This window comes from Gorilla gorilla, chromosome 20 (assembly GCF_029281585.2).
Source record: "Gorilla gorilla gorilla isolate KB3781 chromosome 20, NHGRI_mGorGor1-v2.1_pri, whole genome shotgun sequence".
In the NCBI taxonomy this organism is placed as follows: Eukaryota; Metazoa; Chordata; class Mammalia; order Primates; family Hominidae; genus Gorilla; species Gorilla gorilla.
The window spans coordinates 57,997,679-58,012,855 of record NC_073244.2 but is presented as its reverse complement, the minus strand read 5'-3'; the positions used below and the strand labels follow the sequence as shown (position 1 = coordinate 58,012,855).

The following is a 15,177-nucleotide window of genomic DNA, read 5'->3' as shown; positions in this document are numbered from 1 at the left end:
GGCGTGGCGGGGAGAGGCGCGGCAGAGCGGCTTAGGGCCAGCTCCGTAGGGAAAAAGTGTGGTTTGGCCTTTCCCCTTCGTGTCCCCAGCCCCAACACCGTGCCTGGCACGCGGCGGCTGCTGTTATTTGTTGAATGACTGACGGTCGGAATGAACCACGCGGACTGGGTGAGTCAGATCCCCGATACGCCTGGTGGGGAATGTGCTGGAAAGAAACATTGTTTTCATTCCCTCATTCCTGGAGGGAGTGCTTCGGCGGGGATGGGGAGGAGCGTTTGGGGTCGAAGGAGCAGCCGCGTAAAGGCCTTGAGATCCTGCAGGGAAGGGTCCCGGTGCACAGAGACCAGCACAGGCTGCAGCAGCCGGGTCTGTCCCGCGCGTGGAGCCTCTGGCGACGGGTGGAGCGGAGCGCGGTTGCCCCCTCCTGGGAGAGAAGGCGACTGTCTGGGAGAAGCCCTCAGCGCCGTCCGCGCAGTCCATGAGATTTATCCAGGGCAGGCGCGTCCCAGGCCCTGTTCTTGGTGCAGGAAACAGGACCCTCCCGCAGGGAGCATGCGGTGGGGAGGCTGGGGTTACGCTCCCTAGATGAGGACGAAATCCATGCATTAGGGGGTGAGACCTGCTGGGGGACAAAAGTCCGGCAAGCAGGGGGCCCGAGGAGGGCCGGGGCAGGAGAGGGTTTGCAGTCGTCATAAACGGGGTGGCCTGGGAAGCCCTCACTGAGAAGGTGACAAGTGTAGTGGCGCGATCACGGCTCACTGCAGCCTCGAATTCCTGGGCTCAAGCGATCCTCCCACCACTTCAGCCTCCCTCTAGAGTAGCTGGGACCACAGGCACGCGCCACCAAGCCTAGCTACTTTTTGTATTTTTTGTAGAGACGGGGTCTCTGAATGTTGCAAAGACCCGAAGGAGGTGCGGCCGGCGGTTGCCTGGGGGAAGTCCATGACCGGGGTGTAGGAAGGGCCAGGGCAAAAGCTTCCCAAGCCAAGGGTATGACTATAGGGGGTTATTAGCGTGTAATTACTGCCCCTCCCATGCCAGGCTAAGTGCTGGTGGAGTGGAGGCAGTGACGCCAAAGAAGGCCGCCTGCCTCCATGGTGGTCGCTGTCTGGCTGGATTTTCACCTGAGGCAGCAAATGAGCATGAAGAGGTCCCTGGAGTAGGGCGTGCAGACTGGCAGGGCCTTAGGGCCTCGTTAAGCGCTGGGGAGCCATGGGAGGGATTTGAGCAGGAGAGGGAGAAGTTTATGCTTTAGGTCTGTCGTGTGCAGGGTGCAAGGCTGGAGCAGGAGGAGGCTAGGGCGGGAACCTAGGGGACAGGCCTAAAGCTGGACCGGCGCAGGGTGGTGGGGATGGCAGGAAGTGGTTGAAGAGTTTTCAGGAGCCTGATTTCAGCTGACCAGGTGACTGGCGGGCTGAGGTTGTGTGTGTATGTGTTTGTGTCTCTGTGTGGATCTGAGGGTGGACACATTCGAATGTATATGTCTGTGCGTCTTTATTTGGCTCTGTAGAGAGGAGGGCAGGATGAAGGAGGGAAGAGGATGCAGGCAGATTTTCACCCTCATTTCCCAGATAGAGAAACCGAGGCTCAGAGAGGCAAGGAAGGGAGCTGGAACCCACGTTTCTTACTCTACGGCTCCCTCGAATAATCGGCCCTCCCGGCCCCAGGGGAGGGACGGAATGGTCCTCCCCGGAGGATGAGGCCAAGGTATCCTGGGGTCCAGACCCCAGACCCTCCCTCACCTCTTCCCTCTCCCCCCTCCCCTGCCACCTCCCCACCGCGAAGAATCCCGGGGTCCAGACCCTTTCCCCTAGAGGCTGAACTTGTCTTGGCCCCTCGGCCTGCTTAAGCGGGAAATGAGCGATCCCCAAACTCTGGGAATGTGGCCACGTCCTAGAACTGCGCCGCAGACGACGACCCTTCCCTTTGCCCCGGCAACCTACGACTCCAGAGCATGGGAAGAATCCGCGCGAGTTGCGGTGCCCGCTGATTCCACCAGGAGGCACCCCAGTTCCGCCGTTTAAAATCGTGGGGCTACGGCGCTTCCCCAGCGCTTTAAAGGGACAACCCTCCCTGGTCTTTGAACGCCAGGCTGGGGAAAGCGGACTTGCCTGCAGGACAGCGGTTCTCAAAATCAGGTCCTGGACCTGCGTCAACGTCTCCTGGGAACTAGATACACATTCTCGGGCCCACCCTAGACCTACAGAACCCCTTTGGGGGTGGGGTCCGGCAAGCTGCATTTTCAAAGGACCCCCAGGTGCCTGCGATGCGGGACTAGTTTGAGAACCACGGCTGTGGGGTCTGATGGTCTCTAGGACCCCTAGGGTCGCGGTTGTGAGCCCCAGCTGCCTATTGCTTGGAATCACCGGGGAGCTTTAGGGACTGTTGCTGCCCCAGCCGTGCCCTGCACCATTCAGAGATTCCGAGAGCGGCTCCCGAGATCTGCAGGCTGGACATGGGCTCTGGGTCATTCCAGGGGCAGCCGGGGTGGGCACCGCTGCCCTGGGGTCCCTGTCAGGGCTGAGGTGTGCAGTGAAGAGCTGGCCGCCGCTGATACGTAGCAGAAATAAGACGAGATGACCTCACAAACACATCACACCCTCTTCAGTCCCCTGGGCAGTACTGGCAGGAATGCTCTGCTGTGATCCACATTTCCCATGAGGATGTGGAGGCACTGAGAGGTCAAGTAATCAGCCCAAGGTCACACAGCTTGCAAGGGGCAATGCTGGGGGAGTCAGGCAGCGGGGCTCCAAACCCCTCCTCCCATCTCTAACCATTTCCTCTTCTCTTGTCACACCCAGTGAGCCTGGGAGGGGGACCCAGAAAGCCCCCCTCCCCCCACCCCTATCTCAGGGTAGCATCTCTCCCCTTCATGTCTGTGTTCTGGAATCACCTGTGGCCTCTCATTTTTCTCTTTAGTGACAGTGAGGGGTGGCTGGACTGGTCCAGATGAAGGCTGATTTGGAGTCAAATCGCTGGTTTTCTGGGACGTTTGAAACCATACCCCAGAGGCATCAACTGGCTACCTCAGGAGAACTGGCCCTGCAGGCTCCATTTGAAACCCCCTTGATTTGAAAATATTGACGCCTCTGTTCGCATGTCATCTCAAGTTACCCAAGGGCTCCTTGCACCCCTGGGGCCTCACTGGATGTCACACTGAAGATGCTGGGAATGGAGCGCAGAAAATATTATGTCCACTCAAGGGGGAAACAGAGACTCTAGTGGGAGACAGATTTGCCCAAAGTGTCACGGATACTCAGAGGGGGTGGGAGGATCAAAACCTTGTGTGTGATTGACACGTGTGTCTCTGAGTGTATGTGTGTGTGTACACTTAGGGGTGTGTATGTGAATCCATGTCTGAGTGTCCCAGTGTGCATACAGGTGTGTGCTCACCCCTCAGCCATTAGGGTGTGTATGGGTGTCCGTGTCTATGTGAGTGAATGTGTGAGTGTGTGCATGAGTAGGTGTATGTGTCTGCACATAGTGTGGGTGTCTGTATTGATCTGTGTTTGTACATAGGCTTGTATGCATGTGTGTGTCTAGACTAATGAGTCTTGGAGCATGGTGTTTAAAATTGTGGGTTTAGGAGTTTGTGAACACTTTTTTTTTGAAACGGAATTTTGCTCTTGTCGCCCAGGCTGGAGTGCAATGGTGCAATCTCAGCTCACTGCAACCTCCGCCTCCCAGGTTCAAGCAATTCTCCTGCCTCAGCCTCCTGAGTAGCTGGGATTACAAGCACCCACCACCATGCCTGGCTAATTTTTTATTTTTATTTATTTTTGTTTATTTTATTTTTTTTTTGAGACGGAGTCTCACTCTGTGGCCCAGGCTGGAGTGCAGTGGCGCAATCTCGGCTCACTGCAAGCTCCACCTCCTGGGTTCGTCCCATTCTTCTGCCTCAGCCTCCAGAGTAGCTGGGACTACAGGCGCCCGCCACCACACCTGGCTAATTTTTTTGTATTTTTAGTAGAGACGAGGTTTCACCATCTTAGCCAGGATAGTCTCGATCTCCTGACCTCGTGATCCACCCACCTCAGCCTCCCAAAGTGCTGGGATTACAGGCGTGAGCCACCGTGCCCGGCCACGCCTGGCTAATTTTTGTGTTTTAGTAGAGACGGGGTTTTGCCATGTTGGCTAAGCTGGTCTCGAACTCCTGAACTCAGGCGATCCACCCGCCTTGGCCTCCCAAAGTGTTGGTATTACAGGCGTGAGCCTTGGCACCTGGCCTGTGGGTACTTTTCTATGTGCTGCTGTGTGTCTGTGTATCTGTGACTTTGTGAATGTATGTGTCTGTTTGTGGCATGCCTGCACGTGTGTGTTTGTGATTCGTTGGGGATGGGGAGGTCTCTGGCCATAATGTGTGTGATGTCTGTGTCTGTGAGTATGTGCATCTGTGAGCCATGACTCGTGTGTGTGTGTGTGTGTGTGTGTGTATGTGTGACTGAGGGAGAGACAGCAGTCCTCTCACGGGGTGGGCAGATACGAATGAAATCCACACTGCTCACTTTGAATCTGATTTGGTTCCATCATTCAGGGCCCAGCCCTACCCCCACTGCCTTCCTTCCCATCCAAGTCACCCTGGTTCCAGGACCAAGAGACAGACAGATACACTCAGCTGGCTTTGGGCAGGATTTATTGGAAAAGGCCATAGCATGACTCCTCACTGAGTCCCTGAGACAGGGCTCCCCTGTCCCAGCTGTCTGAACCTCTCCCAATGTCTCTCACCATCTCTGCTTCTCCCATATCCTCCCACCTTGCAGATCCCCAGCAGGGTGAGGCCTCCTTGGTCTATGGGAAGCAGTCTTCCCACCCTCAGCCTGGCACCCAGAGCCTCCTCCACAGACAGCTCCAGAGGTGTTCCCTGCTGTATTAGTCCGTTCTCGCACTGCTATAAAGAACTACCTGAGACTGGATAATTTATAAAGAAGAGAGGTTTAATTGGCTCATGGTTCTGCAAGGCTGCATAGGAAGCATGCTGGGGAGGCCTCAGGAAACTTACAATCGTAGAGGAAGGCAAGGGGAAGCAGGCGTGTCCTACATGGGCCGAACAGGAGGAGGGCAGGGAGGTGCTACACGCTTTTTAACAACCAGATCTCATGAGAACTCACTCATTATCACGAGAACAGCAAGGGGGAAATCCGCCTCCATGATCTAATCACCTCCCACCAGGCTCCTCTTCCAACATTGGAGATTACAATTTGACATGAGATTTGGGTGGGAACACAAATCCAAACCGTATCACCTGTGCAGTAAAAGCTTAACTCAGAAGATTTAGGGCCGGGCATCGTGGCTCATGCCTGTAATCCCAGCACTTTGGGAGGCTGAAGCAGGCGGATCACGAGGTCAGAAGATCGAGACCATCCTGGCTAACACGGTGAAACCCGTCTCTACTAAAAAAGTACAAAAAATTAGACAGGCGTGGTGGCACAAGTCCGTAGTCCCAGCTACGCAGGAGGCTGAGGTCGGAGAATCACTTGAACCTGGGAGGCAGAGGTTGCAGTGAGCCGAGATTGCACCACTGCACTCTCCAGCCTGAGCAACAGAGCAAGACTCCATCTCAAAAAAAAAAAAGGACTTGGGCTGATCAAACCCTGCATAGTCCAGGAAAAAAAAAGAAAAAAAAAAGTGGGGGTGGAGGGATACTAACCCTTTGCCCAGATTGAGGATATTCTAACCTCTCAGAATATCCTGCCTGATAAGAGTATCTTTACCTGGGACCTTGGGCCACACCAGGTAGTTTGTACTAATGTTATTTATTTATTTATTTAGAGACGGAGTCTCGCTTTGTTGCCCAGACTGGAGTGCAATGGCATGATCTCGGTTCACTGCAAACTTCACCTCCCAGGTTCAAGTGATTCTCCTGCCTCAGCCTCCCAAGTAGGTGGGATTACAGGCACCCACCACCATGCCCAGCTAGTTTTTGTATTTTTAGTAGAGACGGGGTTTTGCCATGTTGGTCAGGCTGATCTCAAACTCCTGACCTCAAGTGAGCCCCCTGCCTCGGCCTCCCAAATTGCTGGGATTACAGATGTGAGCCACCACACCTGTCCTAATGATTTTATTTATGCTGAATGCCTGTTTTTGTTTGCCTGGGTGCCTTCGGCCACGTGGTGTCAGTTTGACCTCCGGAAGGGCTGGAGACTGCATACGGAATGTCAGCCCCGCAGGTATTCCATGCCTATGTGATCTACCCCCATTAAAAACCAAGGCTTGGGTGAGCCTCCCTGTTTGGCAATAGCCCAAGTGTGTTGTCACACGTCATTGCGGGGAGGAGTAAGCACTGTCCACACAACTCCACTGAAAGAAGACAACTGGAAGCTCACGCCTGCTCTCTCCTGGATCCTGACCTATGCATCTCTTCCCTTTTCTACTCTTCACTGTAGTAAACTGTAACCATGAGCACAGCGGCTTTTCTGAGTTCTGTGAATCTTGAGTGGTCTTGGGGAGCTCCCTACACCATCTGCCCAAACTCATGCCTGGTGGTGGGCACAGCTGGAATTCAAGCCTGTGTCTCTTTAATCCCTTGTCGGTTCTAAGAGGAAAACGCAGGTAGATTTCAGATCTGGGCAGATGAAGGAGGTGAAGGAGGGGAAGAAACCCTTATTCAGTCTTTGTTCCCTTGGTTCCAGGACCGCAAAGAGGTGCTGCCTCAAACCCTTCCATCTTATAGTTTTCACAGATAACATTTTCCCCTTGTGTGCCCGTAGCCTTCTCTCTGTACAGAGGATCCCCTGTTCCCTGAGATAATTCAGAATCACGTCTGCTTTTTTTTTTCTTTTTTTTTTTTGAGATGGAGTCTTGCTCTGTCACCCAGTCCGCCTCCCGGGTTCGCGCCATTCTCCTGCCTCAGCCTCCCAAGTAGCTGGGACTACAGGTGCCCGCCACCACGCCCGGCTAATTTTTTGTGTTTTTAGTAGAGACGGGGTTTCACCGTGTTAGCCAGGATGGTCTCGATCTCCTGACCTTGTCATCTGCCTGCCTCGGCCTCCCAAAGTGCTGGGATTACAGGCGTGAGCCACCGCGCCCGGCCCAGTCTGCTTTTTAGAAAAGTCTCCTGGTTCATTAGAAAATGAAGATGTGTCAAATCATTTCAGCCGTACCACTGAACGGTGGTATAATTTAATCAGTGACATTTAGCAAATGATGGCTTTAATACACACAAAATGTAAAGCAACATAACCACCGTGGTGCACGAGATGATTGGGTTCATAAAGAGTGAGGATTTCTAGCACACCACAGGCTGGCATGGGCTCAAGTTTTAAGCATCAGGGTGGCTTCACTGTGTTGGCAAAACAGCCCGGGCCCTGCAAATGCCCACAGATAGGAGAGTGGCCAAGTGAACCATGGTCCAACCACACAAGGGTTCTTCTGCAGTCTTGAAAGGACGGACTGGAGAGTTTCCACTGGGACCTTTTGAGTGAACACAGCGAGATGCAAGAAAAGTTCATACACTATGACCCTTTCCCCTTTATTTGATAAAAAATGAAATACTCCCAACAACCTCTGTATGTATCTGCATAGGTGTCTGTATTAGGATTTATTATTATTATTATTTTGAGACGGAGTCTCACTCTGTTGCCCAGGCTGCAGTGCAGTGGCACGATCTCGGCTCACTGCAACCTCCGCCTCCTGGGTTCAAGCGATTCTCCTGCCTCTGCCTCCCAAGTAGCTGGGATTACAGGTGTTCCCACCACCACACCCAGCTAATTTTTGTATTTTTAGTAGAGACGGAGTTTCACCATGTTGGCCAGGCTGGCCTCGAATTCCCGACTTCAGTTGATTTTGCCCGTCTTGGCCTCCCAAAGTGCTGGGATTACAGGTGTGAGCCACCGCACCTGGTTGTACCTTTCCTCTCACTAGGACCCAGTCATTGGATCTACAGCCCAACCCAATTCGGCATGATCTCATCTTCACTGAGATTCTGAGTGGACATGAACTTTGAGAGACACAATTCAACACAGCACAGCCCTGTTCTAGAAGCTGGGGGCACACCAGAGCAGAACAGATAGAAAGGCCCCACCCACAGAGCCGATGGTCTGTTAAAAAGACAAGGACAATAAACGAGGTAAAGAAATAAGCTATCTATTGTGTCAACCTGAAAAAAAGACATCAGAGAAAAATGTCTTCTGATAGCAGGAATGTATTCAGGAGTAAGCACAAAGGATTGTAATCCAGGATGCAGGGCTATGGCAAGCCACAGATGCGTCTGAGGAGGGGGGGACAAAGAGAGGCTTTTCCTGGCCGAAAAGAGAAGCTCACATAAGCTGTTTGAAAGCAGAGTTTATTGATTTCAGAGGCTCAAAACCAGAGTTGGCGTGTTTGGTGGAGATGCTGTTACCGGGTAGGTGTTCTTTTTTTTTTGAGATGGAGTCTCGCTCTGTCATCCAGGCTGGAGTGCGGTGGTGCGATCTTGGCTTACTGAAACCTCCGCCTCCCGGGTCCAAGCAATTTTCCTGCCTCAGCCTCCTGAAGAGCTAGGATTACCGTCACACACTACCACGCCCAGCTGAATTTTTTGTGTGCATTTTTTTTGGTTTTGTTTTGTTTTGTTGAGATAGAGTCTCGCCCTGTCCCCCAGGCTGGAATGCAATGGTGTAATCTCGGCTCACTGCAACCTCCGCCTCCTGGGTTCTAGCGATTCTCCTGCCTCAGCCTCCCACGTAGCTGGGATTAGAGGCACAGGCCACCATGCCCGGCTAATTTTTGTATTTTTAGTAGAGACGGTGTTTCACCATGTTGGTCAGGTTGGTCTTGAACTCCTGACCTCAGGTGATCCACCCACCTCAGCCTCCCAAAGTGCTGGGATTATAGGTGTGAGCCACCATGCCTGGTCCTTTCGTGTGTATTTTTAGTAGAGACGGGGTTTTGCCATGTTGGCCAGGCTGGTCTTGAACTCCTGACCTCAAGTGATCCGCCTGCCTTGGCCTCCTTTGCAAAGTGCTGGGATAACAGGCATGAGCCACTGCACCCAGCCACTTCCAGGTATTTTTAATGCATATAAAGTATATATGAATAGGTGCATTTTTTCCTTACTTTCTACATAAATAGTAGCATCCTATGCATAATGATCCTTACTTTGCTTTTTTCACTTAACATTGTAGCTTGGACATCTTTATCAGCACATTGAGATCTTCCTCATGCCTTTTTTTTCTTTTTAACAATTGTGTAGTATTACACTGTGTGAATGAACCATATTTGAAATCAGTCCCATTATTGGACATTCAGGTTGTCCTCCATCTTTTCTCTTATTTTCTTTCTTTTTTTTTTTTTGAGACGGAGTCTTTCTCTGTTGCCAGGCTAGAGTGCATTGGTGCGATCTCAGCTCACCGCAACCTCTGCCTCCCAGGTTCTAGCAATTCTCCTGCCTCAGCCTCCTGAATAGCTGGAATTAACAGGCGCATGCCACCATGCCCAGCTAAGTTTTGTATTTTTAGTAGAGATGGTGTTTCATCATGTTGGCCAGGCTGGTCTTGAACTCCTGACCTCAAGTGATCCTCCTGCCTCAGCCTCCCAAAGTGCTGGGATTACAGGCATGAGCCACCGCGTCTGACCTGAGTTGCTGTGTATAAAAGAAAGCAAGGAGGCTGGCAACTCATCATGGTTTTAATAATATCTCTGATGATGAATGATATTGAGCATCTTTTTATGTGCTTTGAATGAACAGACATATTTTTAGAATCTAGCCTTAGTTTAAGTTTGTAGCTATATGAAATAAAGATATGAAACTCTTGCATCCCCCAATTAAAACATTTTCCTTAATTTTAATAGTGAATCTTTACATAGAGCCAACAAGGTGTCCCATTTTGGCCCCAAGGGGGCTGTTCCAAACACTTTGTATGAATGAACTCATTTCATCCTTACAGCATCCTCACATGGATGATAATTATAGCTTACATTTATTGGGTACTCATGATGCACCATTCTAAGACCATTACTTGAATTGACTCCTTTAAGCCTCACCTCTTTATGAGTTTGGTGCTAGTCTAATAGTTACCATTTTATAGATGAGGAAACTGAGGCACAGAGAAGTTAATTAATTACTTGTCCAAAGCCACACCACCAGGAAGTGTTGACACCCAGGGAGTCTGACTGCTGATATGACATTCCTTTGTGTGTGTGTGTGTGAGTCAGAGTCTTGCTCTGTCGTGCAGGCTGGAGTGCAGTGGTGCAATCACAGCTCACTGCAGCCTCGAACTCCTTAAAACCAATATTCTAACTTTAATAAGCAAAACGTTCTACAGTGAAATGGTAATGATATATGTGCAGCAGAATGATGGGTGATTTCCCCCCATATTTATCAAGTTTTTCTACAGTAATCATACATCACTTTTGTGGTCAGATAAAGAATGTCTATGGCTGGGCTCGGTGGCTCACGCCTGTAATCCCAACACTCTGGGAGGCTGAGGCAGGCGGATCACCTGAGGTCAGGAGTTCGAGACCAGCCTGGTTGACATGGTGAAACCGAGTCTCTACTAAAAATACAAAAATTAGCCAGGTGCGGTGGCACGTGCCTGTAATCCCAGCTACTGAGGAGGCTGAGGCAGGAGAATCATTTGAACCCGGGAGGTGGAGGTTGCAGTGAGCCGAGATCATGCCATTGCACTCCAGCCTGGGCAACAAAGCGAGGCTCTGTCTCAAAAAAAAAAACTATATAAGTGGTGCTGGGGAAAAAAAACAAAACAAAAGCAAGTAGACTAAGTAGGGTGGGATGGACGTGGAGCATTTTAATGGAAATACTGGGTTTAGCCAAGGGGAGGGAAAAAGAGGAAAGATGTCCAGATGATTCATTTTTCTCTTCAACCTCTAAGCTAAAAACTTTTCCCCAGGGTGAGTGGGTGGCCCTGAAAGATGGCCTCATTCCTGCAGAAATCTTGTTTCAGTTGGCAAAAAAATCTCTCTACTCTTGGATCATACATTTCTGTTCCTAATTAGGGTGACCCCTTGGTCCTAATGTCCTACCTAACCTATTTCCTTGCATTTAGGGCTTAAATTTATGTAATTCTTTTTTTCTTTTTGTTCTGTTTTTGTTTTTTTGAGACAGAGTCTCACTCTGTCGCTCAGGCTGGAGTGCAGTGGTGCAATCTCGGCTCACTGCAACCTCCGTCTTCTGGGTTCAAGTGTTTCTCCTGCCTCAGTCTCCCGAGTAGCTGGGATTACAAGCGCCCGCCACCACGCCCGGCTAATTTTGTATTTTCAGTAGCGATGGGGTTTCATCATGTTGGCCAGGCCTGTCTGTAAATGTATGTGATTCTTATTTCCTTTGTGTGACATCTTCCAAGCCCACAAGACGATAAGATTCCGCCCATAACAAGAGAATATGATCTCTCTCCACATAACACAATGTAAACTCTTCATTACATTTATTAAATTTGGCTTGCCAGTTTTTCTCCTGTGTTACCTCTTCAAGTAGATATTTATAACTTTTGTCAAACATAAATATACATTTAGAATTCGAGAAATATGATACAAACCTTCTTTAAAAAAAATAAAGAGACTCATTTGTTCTCTTTCTTTTCTTTGGCCAAGGATTTCAGACAAAAATCAGGAATCATCACCAGCCAAGACTGTGTTCGGACCACGTGACGTCTTCCAGGCACCAGGAAGAAATACGACCAACATCCGTAACAAATGAGAGAAACTTCACCTGACTGTGTTTTGTGCATTTGGTTTATGAGTCATTTTAAAAACGTGTACTTTTACTGCTGCGTTCAGGTTTTCAGCCATAGAATATTCTAGAAAAAAATAGTGATAACATTTATTTCACAGCTATAACCCTGAATGTGTAGCTGTGTTTCTAAAAAAAACACTTTTTTACAATTGTAGAATATGTAACATGCTTCCAGAAACGTGCCCTAAACACAAATATATAATTTGGCAAATAATTACATAGCAAGTCCTATGTTACTGTCATCTGATCTAGAAATCATCATCCTCCCAGAAGCCCCTCATGTGCTCTGGCCATCTCAAATCCCTCCCTGCCCCAGGGATAAATAACATCCTGTTTTGTGATAAATGCTGCCTTTTCTATACACATGTATGCTTATTAACAAACTATGAATTTCTCCACACGGTAGAATTGATTATGTTTGAATCTTATATGAATGCAATCCTATTGGTGGATTGTTTTTGCTGTGTGTGTGTGTGTTTCACAAAAAATACATTAAGAAAAGAAAAAGGACATGGGGCCTCTCGGTTTCCTGGCCACAATTCCTCACTTGGAATGTTGTTCCCTCACTGTAGAGAGTGGAGACAGCTGCTGGCGTTTTTTCTGTCAGAAGGAAATTCAGGGCCTGCAGCTGTGGCTGTAACCCGACCACCCCACCCCCCCGCCCCCCGCCCCAGCTCAAAGGAGAACACATCTCTTCTCCCGCCGCATAATCCTAAGGTTTTATTGGTTATTTCCAGAGAGAGAGAGAGAGCTAACTCAGAACGGCTCAGGATAGAGTTGCCTGGATTGTGGCATAAAACTACTGGACTTTATGTTCTTAATGTTTTGTTTGTTTGTTTTTTGAGACGGAGTCTCGCTCTGTCACCAGGCTGGAGTGCAGTGGCACGATCTCGGCTCATTGCAACCTCCACATCCCAGGTTCAAGCAATTCTCCTGCCTCAGCCTCCCGAGTAGCTGGGACTACAGGTGCCTGCCACCACGCCTGGCTAATTTTTGGATTTTTAGTAGAGACGGGGTTTCACCATGTTGGCCAGGATGGTCTCGATATCTTGATGTCATGATCCACCCGCCTCGGCCCCCCAAAGTGCTAGGATCACAGGCATGAGCCACTGCACCCGGCCGTTTTTAATTTTTTATCTTACAAATAGACACAGGGTTGGTGGGAGGGCAGGTGTCTCCCTATGTTGCCTAGCCTTGAACTCCTGGCCTCAAGCAATCCTCCCGTCTCAGGCTATTTTATTTTATTTCATTTATTTTATTTTATTTTTTGAGACAGAGTCTTGCTCTGTCACCCAGTCTGGAGTACAGTGGTGCGATCTCGGCTCACTGCAACCTCCACCTCCCGGGTTCAAACGGTTCTCCTGCCTGAGTCTCCTGAGTAGTTGGGATTACATGCATGGGCCACCATGCCTAGCTAATTTTTGTATTTTTAGTAGAGACGGGGTTTCACCATGTTGGGCAGGCTAATCTCGAACTCCTGACCTCAAGTGATCTGCCCGCCTCAGCCTCCCAAAGTGCTAGGATTACAGGCGTGAGCCACTGCAACCAGCTGACACTGTAACTTTTGAAAAGCATCATATTTTATTTATTTATTTATTTTTTGAGACAGAGTCTCGCTCCGTTGCCCAAGCTGGAGTGCAGTGGCACAATCTTGGCTCACTGCAAGCTTCGCCTCCCGGGTTCATGCCATTCTCCTGCCTCAGCCTCCCGAAGAGCTGGGACTACAGGCGCCTGCCACCACATCCGGCTAAATTTTTGTATTTTTTTTTAGTAGAGACAGGGTTTCACCATGTTAGCCAGGATGGTCTCGATCTCCTGACCTCGTGATCCACCCGCCTCAGCCTCCCAAAGTGCTGGGATTACAGGGGTGAGCCACCGCGCCTGGCCGTATTTTCAAACAAGTTAAGAAGTCACACCTGAATCCAAGCAACATAGATGTCTGTAGGGCATCAGCCACCAGCCCTTCTCAGCTCTTCATTTGAAAGACCGGAAAATAGAGAACAATCTGCATAGCCATCCATAGGGGACTCGGTAATTAACCTATGGCAGTGGCTGTCACACGTGTTTGATCATGATCTGTGATAAGAAATACATTTTGCTGTGACCTAGGAGACACACACACACGTAGCTATAATAGAAAATAAAGCCAGGCATGGTAGCTCACACCTGTAATCCCAGCACTTTGGGAGGCCGAGGCGGGCAGATCACCTGAGGTCAGGAGTTTGAGACCAGCCTGGTCAACATGGTGAAACCCCGTCTCTGCTAAAAATACAAAAATTAGCCGGGCATGGTGGCATGCACCTGTAATCCTCGCTGAGATCGCACCACTGCACTCCAGCCTGAGTGACAGAGCAAGATTCTGCCTCAATTAAAAAGAAAAGAAAGGAAAAAAAATAATTTAAAAAAGGAAATTCTGCAGCAAGAAGGGGCTCTCACAGAACAAATTGGACAGAGCCAGCCAGGCTGAGTCACAGAACCACCATGATGGGTTGTTGCAACTGACTCAGGAGGAAACATCTAGGCGGGATCCCAGAGCCCCCTGGACTTTCTTTGGGTTCAGTGTTTATGGAAACTCTGTGGGTTCTCACTGAAAATACACAGCAGGGCAAAATAAAAACCCAAAGGTGAAACACAGCGGAAGAGGATGGAAGGAGAACCCTAAACTGGAAGTGCAGAGATGGAGGGGAGGGTTGGGGCTGCAGGGATGCTTTGTCATGGAAACCACAGTGCCAGTTGTTGCCTTGGAAACCACAGCACATCGTGTTGTCATGGAAACCACTGTAATGATTCCTGTTAAGGGTGCTTGAACTATTTTTAAATCAGCTAGCAATCACTGTGGCTCTTTAATGGGAGAGCAGGCAGGCAGCTGACTCCACTTCACACACACACGCACACACACATATACACACATAGTTGTACCTTTATAATATTTAGGCTGAGGCAAAATTAATTGCAGTTTTTGCCATTGAAAGTAATGGCAAAAACATGGCCAGATGCAATGAAATGGCTCATGCCTGTAATCCCAGCACTTTGGGAGGCTGAGGCAGGAGGATCACTTGAGCTCAAGAGTTTGAGAGCCTGGCCAACATGATGAAACCCTATCTCTACTAAAAGTACAAAAATTAGCCAGCTGTGGTGGTGCACGCCTGTAGTCCCAGCTACTTGAGATGCTGAGGCAGGAGAATTGCTTGAACCTGGGAGGCAGAGGTTGCAGTGCGCCACTGCACTCTAGCCTGGGAGACAGAGCAAGACTCTGTCTCAAAAAAAAAAAAAACAAAAAACCAGGTGTAGTGGCTCATGCCTGTCATCCCAGCACTTTGGGAGGCTGAGGCGGGTGGATCACCTGAGGTCGGGAGTTCGAGACCAGCCTGACTAACATGGAGAAACCCTGTCTCTACTAAAGATGCAAAATTAGCCGGGTGTGGTGGCACATGCCTGTAGTCCCAGCTACCTGGGAGGCTGAGTCAAGAGGATTGCCTGAGCCCAGGAGATGAAAGCTGCGGTGAGCT

At 49.7% G+C, this 15,177-nt stretch overlaps 1 pseudogene across 2 annotated transcripts in view; it reads left to right on the top strand.

The window, feature by feature from the left end:
* PPP5D1P (protein PPP5D1) overlaps positions 1-11,882 on the top strand; it is a 128,499-nt pseudogene extending 116,617 nt beyond the window's left edge. For both annotated transcript variants that reach the window (XR_010132011.1, XR_010132012.1), the window contains exon 4: positions 11,527-11,882. The product of XR_010132011.1 is annotated as a protein PPP5D1, transcript variant X1 (transcript). The remainder of the gene's footprint in view (positions 1-11,526) is intronic.
* The last annotated feature ends 3,295 nt before the right edge of the window (positions 11,883-15,177 follow it).